This window comes from Aegilops tauschii, chromosome 5, assembly GCF_002575655.3.
Source record: "Aegilops tauschii subsp. strangulata cultivar AL8/78 chromosome 5, Aet v6.0, whole genome shotgun sequence".
In the NCBI taxonomy this organism is placed as follows: domain Eukaryota; kingdom Viridiplantae; phylum Streptophyta; class Magnoliopsida; order Poales; family Poaceae; genus Aegilops; species Aegilops tauschii.
This window is the reverse complement of record NC_053039.3, coordinates 61,490,985-61,503,627: the sequence shown is the minus strand read 5'-3', so window position 1 is coordinate 61,503,627 and position 12,643 is coordinate 61,490,985. Positions and strand designations below refer to the sequence as shown.

General features: G+C 44.3%; 1 pseudogene; it reads right to left on the bottom strand.

Moving 5' to 3' along the window:
• Positions 1-9,497: 9,497 nt before the first annotated feature.
• On the bottom strand, positions 9,498-12,407 carry LOC109743233 (F-box/LRR-repeat protein 14-like; annotated as a pseudogene).
• Between the last annotated feature and the right edge of the window lie 236 nt (positions 12,408-12,643).

Here is a 12,643-nt window from a genome sequence, read left to right as displayed (position 1 = left end):
TCCTGTCTGCATCTACTACTATTACTCCACACATCGACCGCTATCCAGCATGCATCTAGAGTATTAAGTTCATAAGAACAGAGTAATGCCTTAAGCAAGATGACATGATGTAGAGGGATAAATTCATGCAATATGGTAAAAACCCCATCTTGTTATCCTCGATGGCAACAATACAATACGTGCCTTGCTGCCCCTACTGTCACTGGGAAAGGACACCGCAAGATTGAACCCAAAGCTAAGCACTTCTCCCGTTGCAAGAAAAACCAATCTAGTAGGCCAAACCAAACTGATAATTCGAAGAGACTTGCAAAGATAACCAATCATACATAAAAGAATTCAGAGAAGATTCAAATATTGTTCATAGATAAACTTGATCATAAACCCACAATTCATCGGTCTCAACAAACACACCGCAAAAGAAGATTACATCGAATAGATCTCCACAAGAGAGGGGGAGAACATTGTATTGAGATCCAAAAAGAGAGAAGAAGCCATCTAGCTAATAACTATGGACCCGAAGGTCTGTGGTAAACTACTCACACATCATCGGAGAGGCTATGGTGTTGATGTGTAGAAGCCCTCCGTGATCGATGCCCCCTCAGGCGGAGCTCCGGAACAGGCCCCAAGATGGGACCTCGTGGGTACAGAAGGTCGCGGCGGTGGAATTAGGTTTTTGGCTCCGTATCTGATCGTTTGGGGGTACGTAGGTATATATAGGAGGAAGGAGTACGTCGGTGGAGCAACGTGGGGCCCACGAGGGTGGAGGGCACGCCTGGGGGGGGGGGGGGTAGGCACGCCCCCCTACCTCGTGGCCTCCTCTTTTGTTTCTTGACGTAGGGTCCAAGTCCTCTGGATCATGTTCGTTCCGAAAATCACGTTCCCGAAGGTTCCATTCCGTTTGGACTCCGTTTGATATTCTTTTTCTGTGAAACTCTGAAATAGGCAAAAAAACAGCAATTCTGGGTTGGGCCTCCGGTTAATAGGTTAGTCCCAAAAATAATATAAAAGTGAATAATAAAGCCCAATAATGTCCAAAACATAAGATAATATAGCATGGAGCAATCAAAAATTATAGATACGTTGGAGACGTATCACCCGACAGGCCCGACCCGAAGCCTGATGTCCGGGCCGGGCACGGGCCTCACTTTCTAGCCTGAAGCCCTAAAAAGCCTGGGAAAACATGATTTTCAAGTTTTTATATATATAAATATAGGCATAGTATTATATTGTTAACCCCCCAAAATAGTTATTTTATTGTTTTAAATACGGAAGTTAGGCATTTTCTCGGGCTGCGGGCCGGCCTGGGCCGGGCCCAGGATTTTTGAAACCCGGCTCAGAAATGCCCTGGTCTACTCCAAAACAAGAGGCTCCACGTGCTGTTAAACTTGTCACTACTTGCCAGACAAGCATGGCGCTTGCTGCAGAACCCGGAGTCCCTTAGTGCCTGAATCTTGAGAGGGGTTTACTACCCGGGGCAAACAATTTTAGATGCAAACTTGGGATCCCACCCAAGTCAGATCTGGAGAGCAATTGTTGATGGAAGATATATTCTTACTCAGGGCTTGATAAAGAGAATTGGTAACGGGGAAGACACACTGATTTGGTCAGAAAATTGGTTGCCAAGAGATGAGATGTTGAGACCGTATGGGTGTTTGACGCAGGACCTGCCTCAACGCGTCGCCGAGCTGATAGACTCAACAACGGCGACCTGGGACATGCCGAAGGTCCACCAAGTTTTTTTTCCTTTCGACGCGAAGGTGATAGCAGGAATACCGCTGTGTACTAGCAACGTTCCAGATTTCTAGTGCTGGCATTTTGAGAAGAAAGGTCAATTCTCGGTAAAATCTGCTTACAATATGTTGGTGGCGACGAAGCAGAGAAGGGAAGCATGGTTAGATGGTTCAGCAAGCACATCAAGTGAAAGGGTAGAGAGAAGCATTATGTATGGGAAGGAGCTCATGCGGAGAGGATTGTTATGGAGAGTTGGAGACGGAAAACAAATTTCTATCATCCGGGAAAACTGGATACCAGACACCATACATGAGACAATGCAGATAACCAAAAAGTGAGCTCTCTCATCTCTAGTAACGGCTCCACTTGGAAAGAAGATACTGTTAGAGAACTCTTTGATCGTGACATTGCAGAAAGAATTCTTAAATTTCCCCTAAGCTTTGAAGGGTGCAGCGACTTCGCCTCCTGGCCATATACCAAAAATGGAATTTATACAGTGAGGTCGGGCTACAATCTAGCAAGAACAAATCAGTTCTGGATCAATCGAAGTTCTGTCGGTAGTGGATCTTCTTCGAATCAAGATGTTATGCAGAAGTTGTGGAAGAATCTGTGGAGAATTCAGTGTCCAGATAAAATGAAGATAGTACTATGGAGAATAGCTCACAATTGCCTTCCTATGAGTGATCAGCTCCACAAACGGTCAATTGCAACAAGGTATGATTGCATATATTGTAACAAGTTTGAGACTCTCGAACACTACCTCCTTTTGTGCCACTATGTTAAAGAAACCTAGGCAGAGCTTAAAAAGTGTTTTAACTTGTCTTTAAAACTGAAAAGCTTTGTCCATATACAACAATGGCTACTGGATTGGATTTCTAGTGCCTCGGATTTACATGCACTGATCCTTGCTGTGGCGATTTGGCATATATGGGAGAACCGGAACAACATAAGAAATGGTGAAAAAATGTCTCATCCTTCACGTGTGGTAGGCAAGATCAAAGCTTATGTTAATTTCATCTTATTGCACAATTTCAGGTCGACTGGCTCCGATAGGCGTGAGCACCAGGTGTCAATCCCGAAGTGGTCTCCGCCGCCGACTGAGTCGGTCAAGGTCAATGTTGATGCTGCGATTTTTGCCCAGACTAAACACATGGGCATTGGTGTTGTGATCCGAAATCATCTAGGTCTGGTGCTGGCAGCAAGCAGAGGGTTTATTCATCATGTTGATAATCCGGAGCTGGGTGAAGCTATTGCAATGCGCCATGCGTTGATTTTTGCTGAAGATTCCGGTTTCCAGAAAATCCTTGTGGAGACAGATTGTGCCAGTTTGATCAGTAAAATTAAGAGTAAAGTGGATGACAGGTCTCACACAGGTGCTGTAGTTTTTGACATTAAGAGTAGGGCTCCAAGGTTCTTATCCTGTTGTTTTACTCATGTTAGTCAATGCTGTAATGAGGCAGCTCATGTTCTAGCAAAGTCTGCTAAACATGATGAAGGGTCATGCTGGTTTAATGTATCTCCTGAAGTTATTAGGAATATAGTTTGTACTGAACAGTTCTGAAATGTATGAATGAGGCTGCCCATTATCTCAAAAAAAGTGAAAGGGTAGAGGAGAAGCATTGGGAATCTTTGTGGAATACAAAAGTGCCAGCCAAGATAAAGATGTTCCTATGGAGACTATCAAAACAATCGCTAACCGACATATGTCAACTACCTCGGCCTGCGGTATATGTGGTGCTCCGGATTCATGGCGGCACTCGCTGATTGAGTGCATTATGTCTAGATGCACTTGGGCCTTGACAGAGGAAGAGCTAGTGCAAGCTTTGGTTTCCAACACAGAGCGACATGCTAAGCTTTGGCTATTCTCACAGATTGAAACATTATCACATGGGCATTTTGTGAAACTCGCCGCGACGTTGTGGGCCATATGGACAGCAAGGAGGAAAGCCATTCACGAGGGAGTCTTTCAGAGTCCACAAGCTATGCACTCTTTCATCTCAAGATACTTAGCTGAATTGGAAATTGTCAATGAGAAGGACATGAAGGTTGCAGCAGCCCCAGCGGCAAGAAATACAGCCAATGCAGGTAGGCGCCCCCGAGCACCACCATTAAATCATGGAAAAATCAATGTCAAGGCGGCAGTGAGAGCAGGAAGGGGTGGCTCGGCTGCGGTGGTTTGCCGAGATACAAATGAAAATTACTTGGGGAGCTCAGCAATTGTGGTGCAAGGAGTGGACGACCCAGCTTCTCCAGCAGTTTGTGGTGGCATCAGATGCGAAGCAGGTAATCACTGACATTCAGCAGGGAAGCAAAGGAAAACATGCGGCAATCATCAAAGAAATTGTAGCTAGAAGTACTTTTTTTCTTGTAATTTTATTTTTGAAGATAGGAACAATAATGTAGAGGCTCATAAGTTAGCAAGGTTTGCTTTGAACTTAGCTCCGGGGCGTCATGTGGTTTGGCCAACCCCACGACGTACGTGTTATTCCACATTTTGGGGACTTTGATCAATAAAGAGTGGGCTGTTACTCAAAAAAAAACGTGCTGTTAAACTCGATCACAAAACCCCAAGCTCCACGGACCAGACCGCTGAGCTCTTCTTCCCATCCCAGCGCGCCCTACGATGCGGGCACGTTCCGGTCCAACTCAAGTACTCAGCTGCGGTGCACCGCGTGCAGGCACGGTACCAGACAGGGATGCATGAGCAACTCATGTCGCCTACGACCACATGATTTGGCACGCCATGTCTTGCGCCACGGATCGCGGGATCACAGTAGCGTGCTCCCGTTCCAGTGGGCCCCACGGTCGCAACGGACGAGCTTGACCGATCATCATGCGCAGCATGTGGGAGATCGTGGATCTGTCTTCGTTCAAGCAGCAGCTAGCAAAGCAACGTGCAGGCGTTGCTGCATCTGGCTAGGGCTAGCTCCTGGCTACATGATCGTGTGGCATGACTGGTTAGCAATCAAGCCCAATATAATCGACAGAAAAGACAAACGATCACGAATGGAGCATAGCTCATATGGTTTGGTTTATGCCAGATTGGTATTAGTGTTCGCATTTTTTGAATTTATCTATTCTAGGTTTTTGGAGATCTTTGTTCAGTGAGAGACGATGTTTAGTCAACTATAGTGACTTTGTAAATTTCAAGGCGCGTCGACTTAGGGCTTGTTCAGCGCCACTCTGCTCCACGGCTCCGCTCCGGGAGCGGACGGAGCGTAGTTCAAAATTTTAGAGCGGGCAAACAGCCACTCCGCAGATCCCTGGAGCCGGTGGATCCCAAACGGGGCCTTAGTCTTTTGGATGCTACATAATTTGTGTTTCTAAACAAAAGTTCAAAGAAAAAAGATTGATCGTGTGATATCTAACCAACATTCTATTTTTGCTCTCATGCACCTGACCGAGATGCATCGTGCTTGATCAGATATGACACATAATCATCCAGACATCTTTGAATATATAAGATTCCCACGGTATGATCTTGGTAATCTCTATAAATTTTGTTCGGGCAACAGGCTATATCAATTATGGGTGTGGCTAGAGAGACTTAACGAAGTCTTAATCAAGTGACACAATATATAAAAATGGAGAAAAAACTTTTTAAATTTTTTTACACGGATCTTCATGTAAGATATCACGAATATAGTATGGACTGGATTGTGACTTTATTAAGTCTCAGTCGACTAACATTTAATAATCCCGATAAATTATATTTATTGCATCTAGAGTACTTCATCATCACTCGCAAGAGTTCATCGTCATGCACTCCTATATAACTAAATAGGTTATGGGCGACGCTACACGTGGCCAGCGGATAATGAGAAAATATCCATCGCCTCGCTGACTATTGGATGGGCACGCTAATGGTCGTTTGATCTTAGCCACGTAAGACCATCTCTAGGAGACCCCGTATATCACCGACCCGCAAAACTCGTTTACAGTTCGCAGAAAAACGGTTTTGCGGGCTGGCGCGGGGTCTGCTCGGTCGGCGCCCGCGTTGCCACAAAACCGTTTTTATCTGAATTTGACACATATGTCATATATTCAGAATTACAATATAATATAAGATAAAATCTCAGTATTACAATACAACTTGTCGATAGTTCTCAAGCAGCATCTCAACATCCGAGTTGTGTGAACCGGACGGATCCTCGAGCAAAAACCTCTCGCAAGGGCTCAACTCCATCCAAATTCACAAATAGCACAACCCAAAACACAAACACAAGTACTCACCGGCGACTCGGGGCGGTGGCTCTGCGTCGGTGGATCTCGGGGCGGCGACGACGACTAGGGGCGGCTCGGCTCCTCAGATCCGGGGAGCCGGTGAAGCGGCTAGGTGGAACAGGGTGAGGGCCGCCCCCGTGGCATGATTCCGTCCGCAGATTTGGCCGGAATCCTCGGCGACGGACGTGCGGAACCAATGGCGGGTGGCTGTGAAAGGGGGTGGGGAACGGGCGCGGGCTGAAATGTCCCTCCCGCCAACCGCTTTTCTGGGATACGGGGCACCGTCGGGTCGAGGGGGAAACCTGCGTTTTCGCAGGTTGGAGCTGGGATTTTACCGCGCCCCTCAAAAAAAATTACTGGTCCGATGCGTTTTCAGTGTCTGATCGGGTAGCATTTATCGCGCGGACCCGTATTTTGGTGGTTATTTTGCGGGTCGGGGCATTATAAGGGGTCTGCTAGAGATGCTATAACAACCAATAAAAGTGGTGTTGCAGAAGGCCTTCTGCAACACGATGCTTGTTGCAATCACCTTGTTGCGTTTATTTCTCTTCTACGAAATCTTTGCAACAAATGTAATGTTGCAGAAATTTTTGCAACAGATGATGTGTCGTAGAAAACGATGAACCTTTTCAAAATTCGATGAACTTTTTTTCAAAATCGATGAACTTTTTTCAAATTGAATGAATATTATTAAAAAATTGTGAACTTTTTTTCATATTTAATGAACTTTCTCCCCTTTTCCGTATTTTGTATACTTTTTTTATTTTCTGTTTTTAATATTAAGTATAAGAGAAAACAGGGAGCAGAGAAGATCGAAGGAAGAAAAAATGTAGCGAACGAACAAAATGTCTGTATGTTTTTTTAGACAATAATGATGACTGTATGTGAGAACGAGCGAAGGAGAAGTAGTAGGACGAGGCCCAATAAGGATCGCTATTGTGAGCCAAGTCAACTTTCTGGCGCCTACAGCGCCAAGGGGAGCTCCAAATTCGGCGCTTTCAGCGCCGCTAAGCGCAGTTGGTGCCCGCGGGCGACGCCTAATGCGCCGGCCCAGCAACCTGCAAAAAAAACAGACGCGAAGAGAAAAATATGTGTGTGTATATATATAATAAATGGGCGAGCTGGGATTTGAACCAACATGGGTCGGCAGAGGACTTTGACGCGACAACCAATGGACCAAAATCACATAGTTGTCTATGGTGAACCAACGTGTGGTTGGATGGTTAGGTTGACAGTATATCCCCGCCCATCAGGATTCAAGTCCTCGTGCTCGCATTTATTTTAGATTTATTTCAGGATTTTGGCGATGGTTGTTCAGTGAATGAGACGTTCCCATCGACTATGAGGCGCTTGCGGTGACTTCGTAAAATCTTAAGATGATATGCCAGCTCAGTCTCTTGAAGGTGCTAATAGGGTTGTGCGTGTGTGCGTTTATAGGGGTGCATGTATAAGCGTATATATGTGCGCTTGCGTCTGTAATGTGTTAAGAAAAAGTTCAACATCACCATTTTTGCTTACATCGTAAAAATAAAATATGCCCAGTCGAGATAGAAAGGAATGCCTAAAATAAAAAAGTCGCTTCTCTCAGCCCATCCTATTTTGAATCAGGCCAATCTGCATGGCTCACTGAAATGTGGGAGTCGCATGGATCCATTCCTCACGTGTTTGATGCTAAACATGAACATTCGAAGTTCCAACAGCTTGGTCATGGGACATAAACCAACCTGTAATAGCACACTAGTTTTTATAGACAAAGAGCTTATCATTCATTCAGAAGCAAGGTTGCATTCATGCTGATTACACGAAGCAGAAGCACGAAAGTCAGGTACAGAGATTGACCAAACACAACGGATTCTAGGCTGTGAGGTGTGATATTTGACATACAGCAAACACAAACAGTTCACTGGAAAAATGTGTGTGTTTCTACTGAATTATTATTTGTATGAAAACGAAAGCTACTATCTTAGCTTCGAATTTTGATTTAAACAGCATAGGCTATTGGAACTTCTGAATATCACCACCATGGGTCCACCAACACCTTGCTTGGCTAATGTGCATTTGAAGATCCTGGAACCTCACCGCTACCAATGTGTATATCAACTTAATTTAGGAAAAATATTATATGTAGAGCCACAAAAATTTGAAGCAAAAGAGCAGCAAACATCACCATTTCTGTTTCCCTAGGTCATGTTTTTTCATGTTCTTATGAAATCAAAGGTTCAAGCTCTAATATCCTTTAAAAGTAAACAATTTTGTACTTATGCCAAAGAGCTTCCCATGCACATACAAACCGAACACCCAATCACGCTAGACCAACCAACACATCTCTTTTGCAAAACAAAGAAATAACCAAACCTGATGAGAAATACAGAATTCCTCTATCAAGCAATGATAACCAATTAGGCAATGACGAAAGGGCACCATGCAGATTATGGCCAACAGCTCCGGTACCTGGAGCTGTTGGTCAGGACTACCCACCACGGGCATAGCACATTGAGCTTGACGCCGATGCGGCATATCTTGTAAGGATGTGGGCATGACCAGCAACGCACTGTCACAATCTGCAGCACAGAAATTAATCAGGTCCATGCGACTGACATGGTCAGCACTCACGTACGTGGGACACCAGACAACAAACACCCATATCCAATGCATAATCAGTGTATACCTCATAAACCCTGAAATATATCGTTGCTGACATTTGCTTCATTATAGTGGGTATCATGCAAATCAAAGCTGACGCTCAATCCAGCCCAAAGAGTGAAACTGAAGACTTGAACCCCCCCCCCCCCCCCCCCCCCTTCAGACCCCCGCGTCGCCTCCCTGGCGGCTCGGGGGGAGAAACCCTAGCCACCGCAGCTTCCTTCCTAACTCCTCTTTCTTGTCGCGCCGCCGCCGGAGGGCACCCCACCTACAGTGTATTTAACTCAGCATCATTACATGCATCATGAACTTAATTTGCGTACTGTTATATTTCAGTATTGTAGATGTTGACATTTTTCCATATAAATAAAAGAATTCAGAACCTTTGAGTGGTGTGTTAGATTTACAATTTCAGGATCTTTGTACGACACAAACACATGAATCTCGATATCTCATCCCTCAAATGGCGTCTTAATTTCTGCTATTGTCATACACTCACCATATATCCTATTGATAGATAAACCCCCTCAAAAAGGCAAGAACATGATGAATGCCTACCTACCTGTAATTAGCACACAGCTATGCTATAGGCCTTCAGTACTTTCAGTTGTTCCTCAACATCAGGTCATTTTGGAATCTAAACACCCACAATTATGCTAATAGTAACTAGCACTATTCTTTTGATAATCAATCAAAGACATGCTCCAATTGGGTCGATATCAACAAAACAAGCATGTCGCCTTTGTACATGTCCATCGAAACTTGGACATAATATTATTACTACAATGATCCATACCAAAATTGCCACGCGAACATTATATATATATATATATATATATATATATATATATATATATATATATATATATATATATATATCTTCAAAATCACTTCCGCAATAAAAAGGAGTTCATGACATTTGCTTAAATAATACAAATAAGTACACCAAACTGTCATATAGTGCCCCCCACAGCAAAAACTGGGAACCTTGGGGCCTACTTATGCCGGTTTCGATACGGCTACAGAGAGTAGGAATTAAGCAAGCAGAATTACGGTTCATAGTAATACACAAGTGGTGCCTACTACAGTACTAAAGTTTCATTCACCATTCACCAGATGCCATCCAAAGATCATCATTAGACTGTCATACAGAATCATATAGTAAAGGTAGAAGGCAATAGAAAGTCCAGACAAGTGAATCTAGGTCGGATGATGCAGAGCCTTGTGCAATGATGCACACTGAACAACTTAATGGCTTCAGCAGCAAATTCATACTGAAAATTTTGGAGACCACTTCATCAATAGATGCCAAGACCAATTCTCTTCATAAGGGCATCTGAAGAGTCCTTGGAGTAGTGAACTGACTTGGCAACACCCTGCGCAGCTTGCGGAGAGACCTCACCGCAATACTCAATGACCAAAGACTCTAACTTATGTGCACGCCCCAGTTCAGCCACTCCAACATCAGTAATGTGATGACACACCCGAAGTGTAAGATTGCTCAAGCATGGGGTGTGTGCAATGAAGCGCATCCCAGCATCAGTTACCGCATGACACAATATAAGCTCGAGTGTCTCCAGATGTGGTGAGGATGACAGGGCCTTCATCCCCTCGTCATCAAAGAAGTTGGCGTTGTTGAGCACGAGAACATGAATCGGGCAGGACTGAATGAGCACCAGAAAACCCTGCTGTGTGAATCCTATTTCTGATGGCCAGTCAGGGGAACATCCTGTAAAGCTGAGGTCTACCATCTGAAGCATACGACAGTTGAGGGCTAGAGCGTAAAGGCTGGCATCAGTAAATGACGTCCTGGTTTCACAATAGCTGACATCACTAGAGTAGCGCTGCAGGTTGAGCCTAAGTAAGATGCTTTTAAGGTTGCTGCAGCTCCGAGACAATGCAATCATGTCATTGTCATTTAGGGCATGAACATACTCAAGGCAAAGCTTCTCCAATGCTTTACACTTCCCTAGGAGAACACGAACTCCTACTTCGGGCCAAGTTTTAATATGCGCCAACCTTAAATCCTTCAAGCTCTCACAGCAGAAATCATATGCATCCATGCTGTGAGCATCGTACAAGGAGTCATAGACCACATCACCTGGAAGACAATCAAATCTTTCTCTTTTCCTCTCAAACTCAAAACTTCTGGAGCTTCATCCATCCAGAACCAAACTTTAGGAAGTCATGATGATTGATTCCTTTGCAATTCTTCACCACAAGCTCTTGTAACGATCCATGCCTACCAAAGTATTCCAGCCACTCTACATTGTCGATGTTCTCGCAATCAGTAAGGTGGAGAGCAGATAGATTTGTGCAACCAACTGCAACCGACAAAAGCCCAACTGACGTTATTTCTGGTGCGGAGTTGAGCCTGAGAGACACCAATGTCTTGCAATAAGCTAAACAAGCAAGCCCAGAGTCATCGATGCATGAGCAGAAGCTTAAGGTGAGGTCAATCAGCGAGGAACAGTGAGATGAAAACACAGAGAGGCCTTTGTTGTCCAGCTGCTTTCCATGTCCAGGTATCCAGCCAGAGTAATCGATTTCCACTTTCCGCAGATTTGGGAACCGGGCGCACAATGATGCCAGTGCTTTTGTAGCAGTGCAAACACCGGAACCAACACGGATAGCACCCCTTTGACCCCCCTCTATCTTGCAGAGCTGCTTTGACACAAGGGTAACAGACTTGAGATCACTTGTCCTGGTGATCCTCTTGAGAATCTCTGTCAGCAGAGCCTCTGGTAGGTCCTCCATCGAACAAATTCAGCTGTAGCAATAAGGTAATATATCGAGGTTCAGAAAACAACCAAAGAGCTGGACTCAAACTTATGATATATCAGAATAAATAATGCATGTGAAGATAAATGGGGATCACACTGGCGACAGACACTCATTACGAAGAATATAATGATGAAGTTTGAGCATTTTCTGTATCCATCCAAAACTTAATTGTGTGTTCTTCATAAGCATGGAGATTTATTAATGTAGCTAGCTAGCACCTTATCTGTCTCCAGATTGTTAGAAAGAAAAAAACGAGGCTACAGGTGGGCCACATCATCAAATCAAACTAGCTACCATCATAATTAAGTAGCAAGCAGAGCCTGAATAATGAACTAAGAGAATACAATGAAACGAGCTAGAATTGACGCAAGGAATTCCGCAAGAAGACCCACGTGCTGAATCTGAACCAACTTTTATTTTTATTTTTGGTTAACTTAAACTTATTTGGAGGCAGCTAGATAATTAATAGTAACATGAAAAGCAGAGCATGCAAATTAGTTAGTAGTGCTTGTAGCTCTTGGTTGGGCAAGAAAGGAAGTAGGGAAATCAATCATTTGCCGCAGCCGATGAGTTGACAGGGTGCACTTATTATTAACAGATAACACCAATCTAGTATCTGTTCAACTAGAAATACTACACTACTATTTGCTGCAACCCTAGGCAAAAAGCTTACTTTCTTTTCTACAATTGCTACCTAGGAAGAGAATGGCTTTACAGGATTAGTTAACTAAGTTTTTGGATGATATATACTACCAGTTTGGTTTCCCCTATCAAGAAAAGGAAAGCGAATTAAAAAAAAAACGTCTACATGTCGAACCAGGGAAGGGGAACCAACGCAACGAACGATCAGGGAGGGGTCTCTTAGGAGATACAAACCGTAGGAGAGGAGGGTACCCCCGCCGCCGCCTGGTCCGCAGCGGAGGAGAGGAGAGGAGAGTACCGCCGCTTCTTTGATTCGATTCGGAGGAGAGGAGAGGAGAGTGTAGAGTGTGAACCCTAGTTTTTTTTTTTTTTTGAGAGAAGTGTGAACCCTAGCTAGTCTCGCATTTCGTCTGTGTATTTTCCAGCGGAGCGGAGGAGAGATGGATGTGGGGCAGGCCCATCGCTCACATGGGCTTCCCACACCCGGGAATGGCTGCGGGCCACCACGCGCTATTTTTGGCCTTCTAGACATTTTGTTTTGTGTTCTAAAAAAAAGACATTTTGTTTTGTTTTGAAAAACACAGAAACATCTAAAAGTAAGAAGTTCTCAAAACAATCT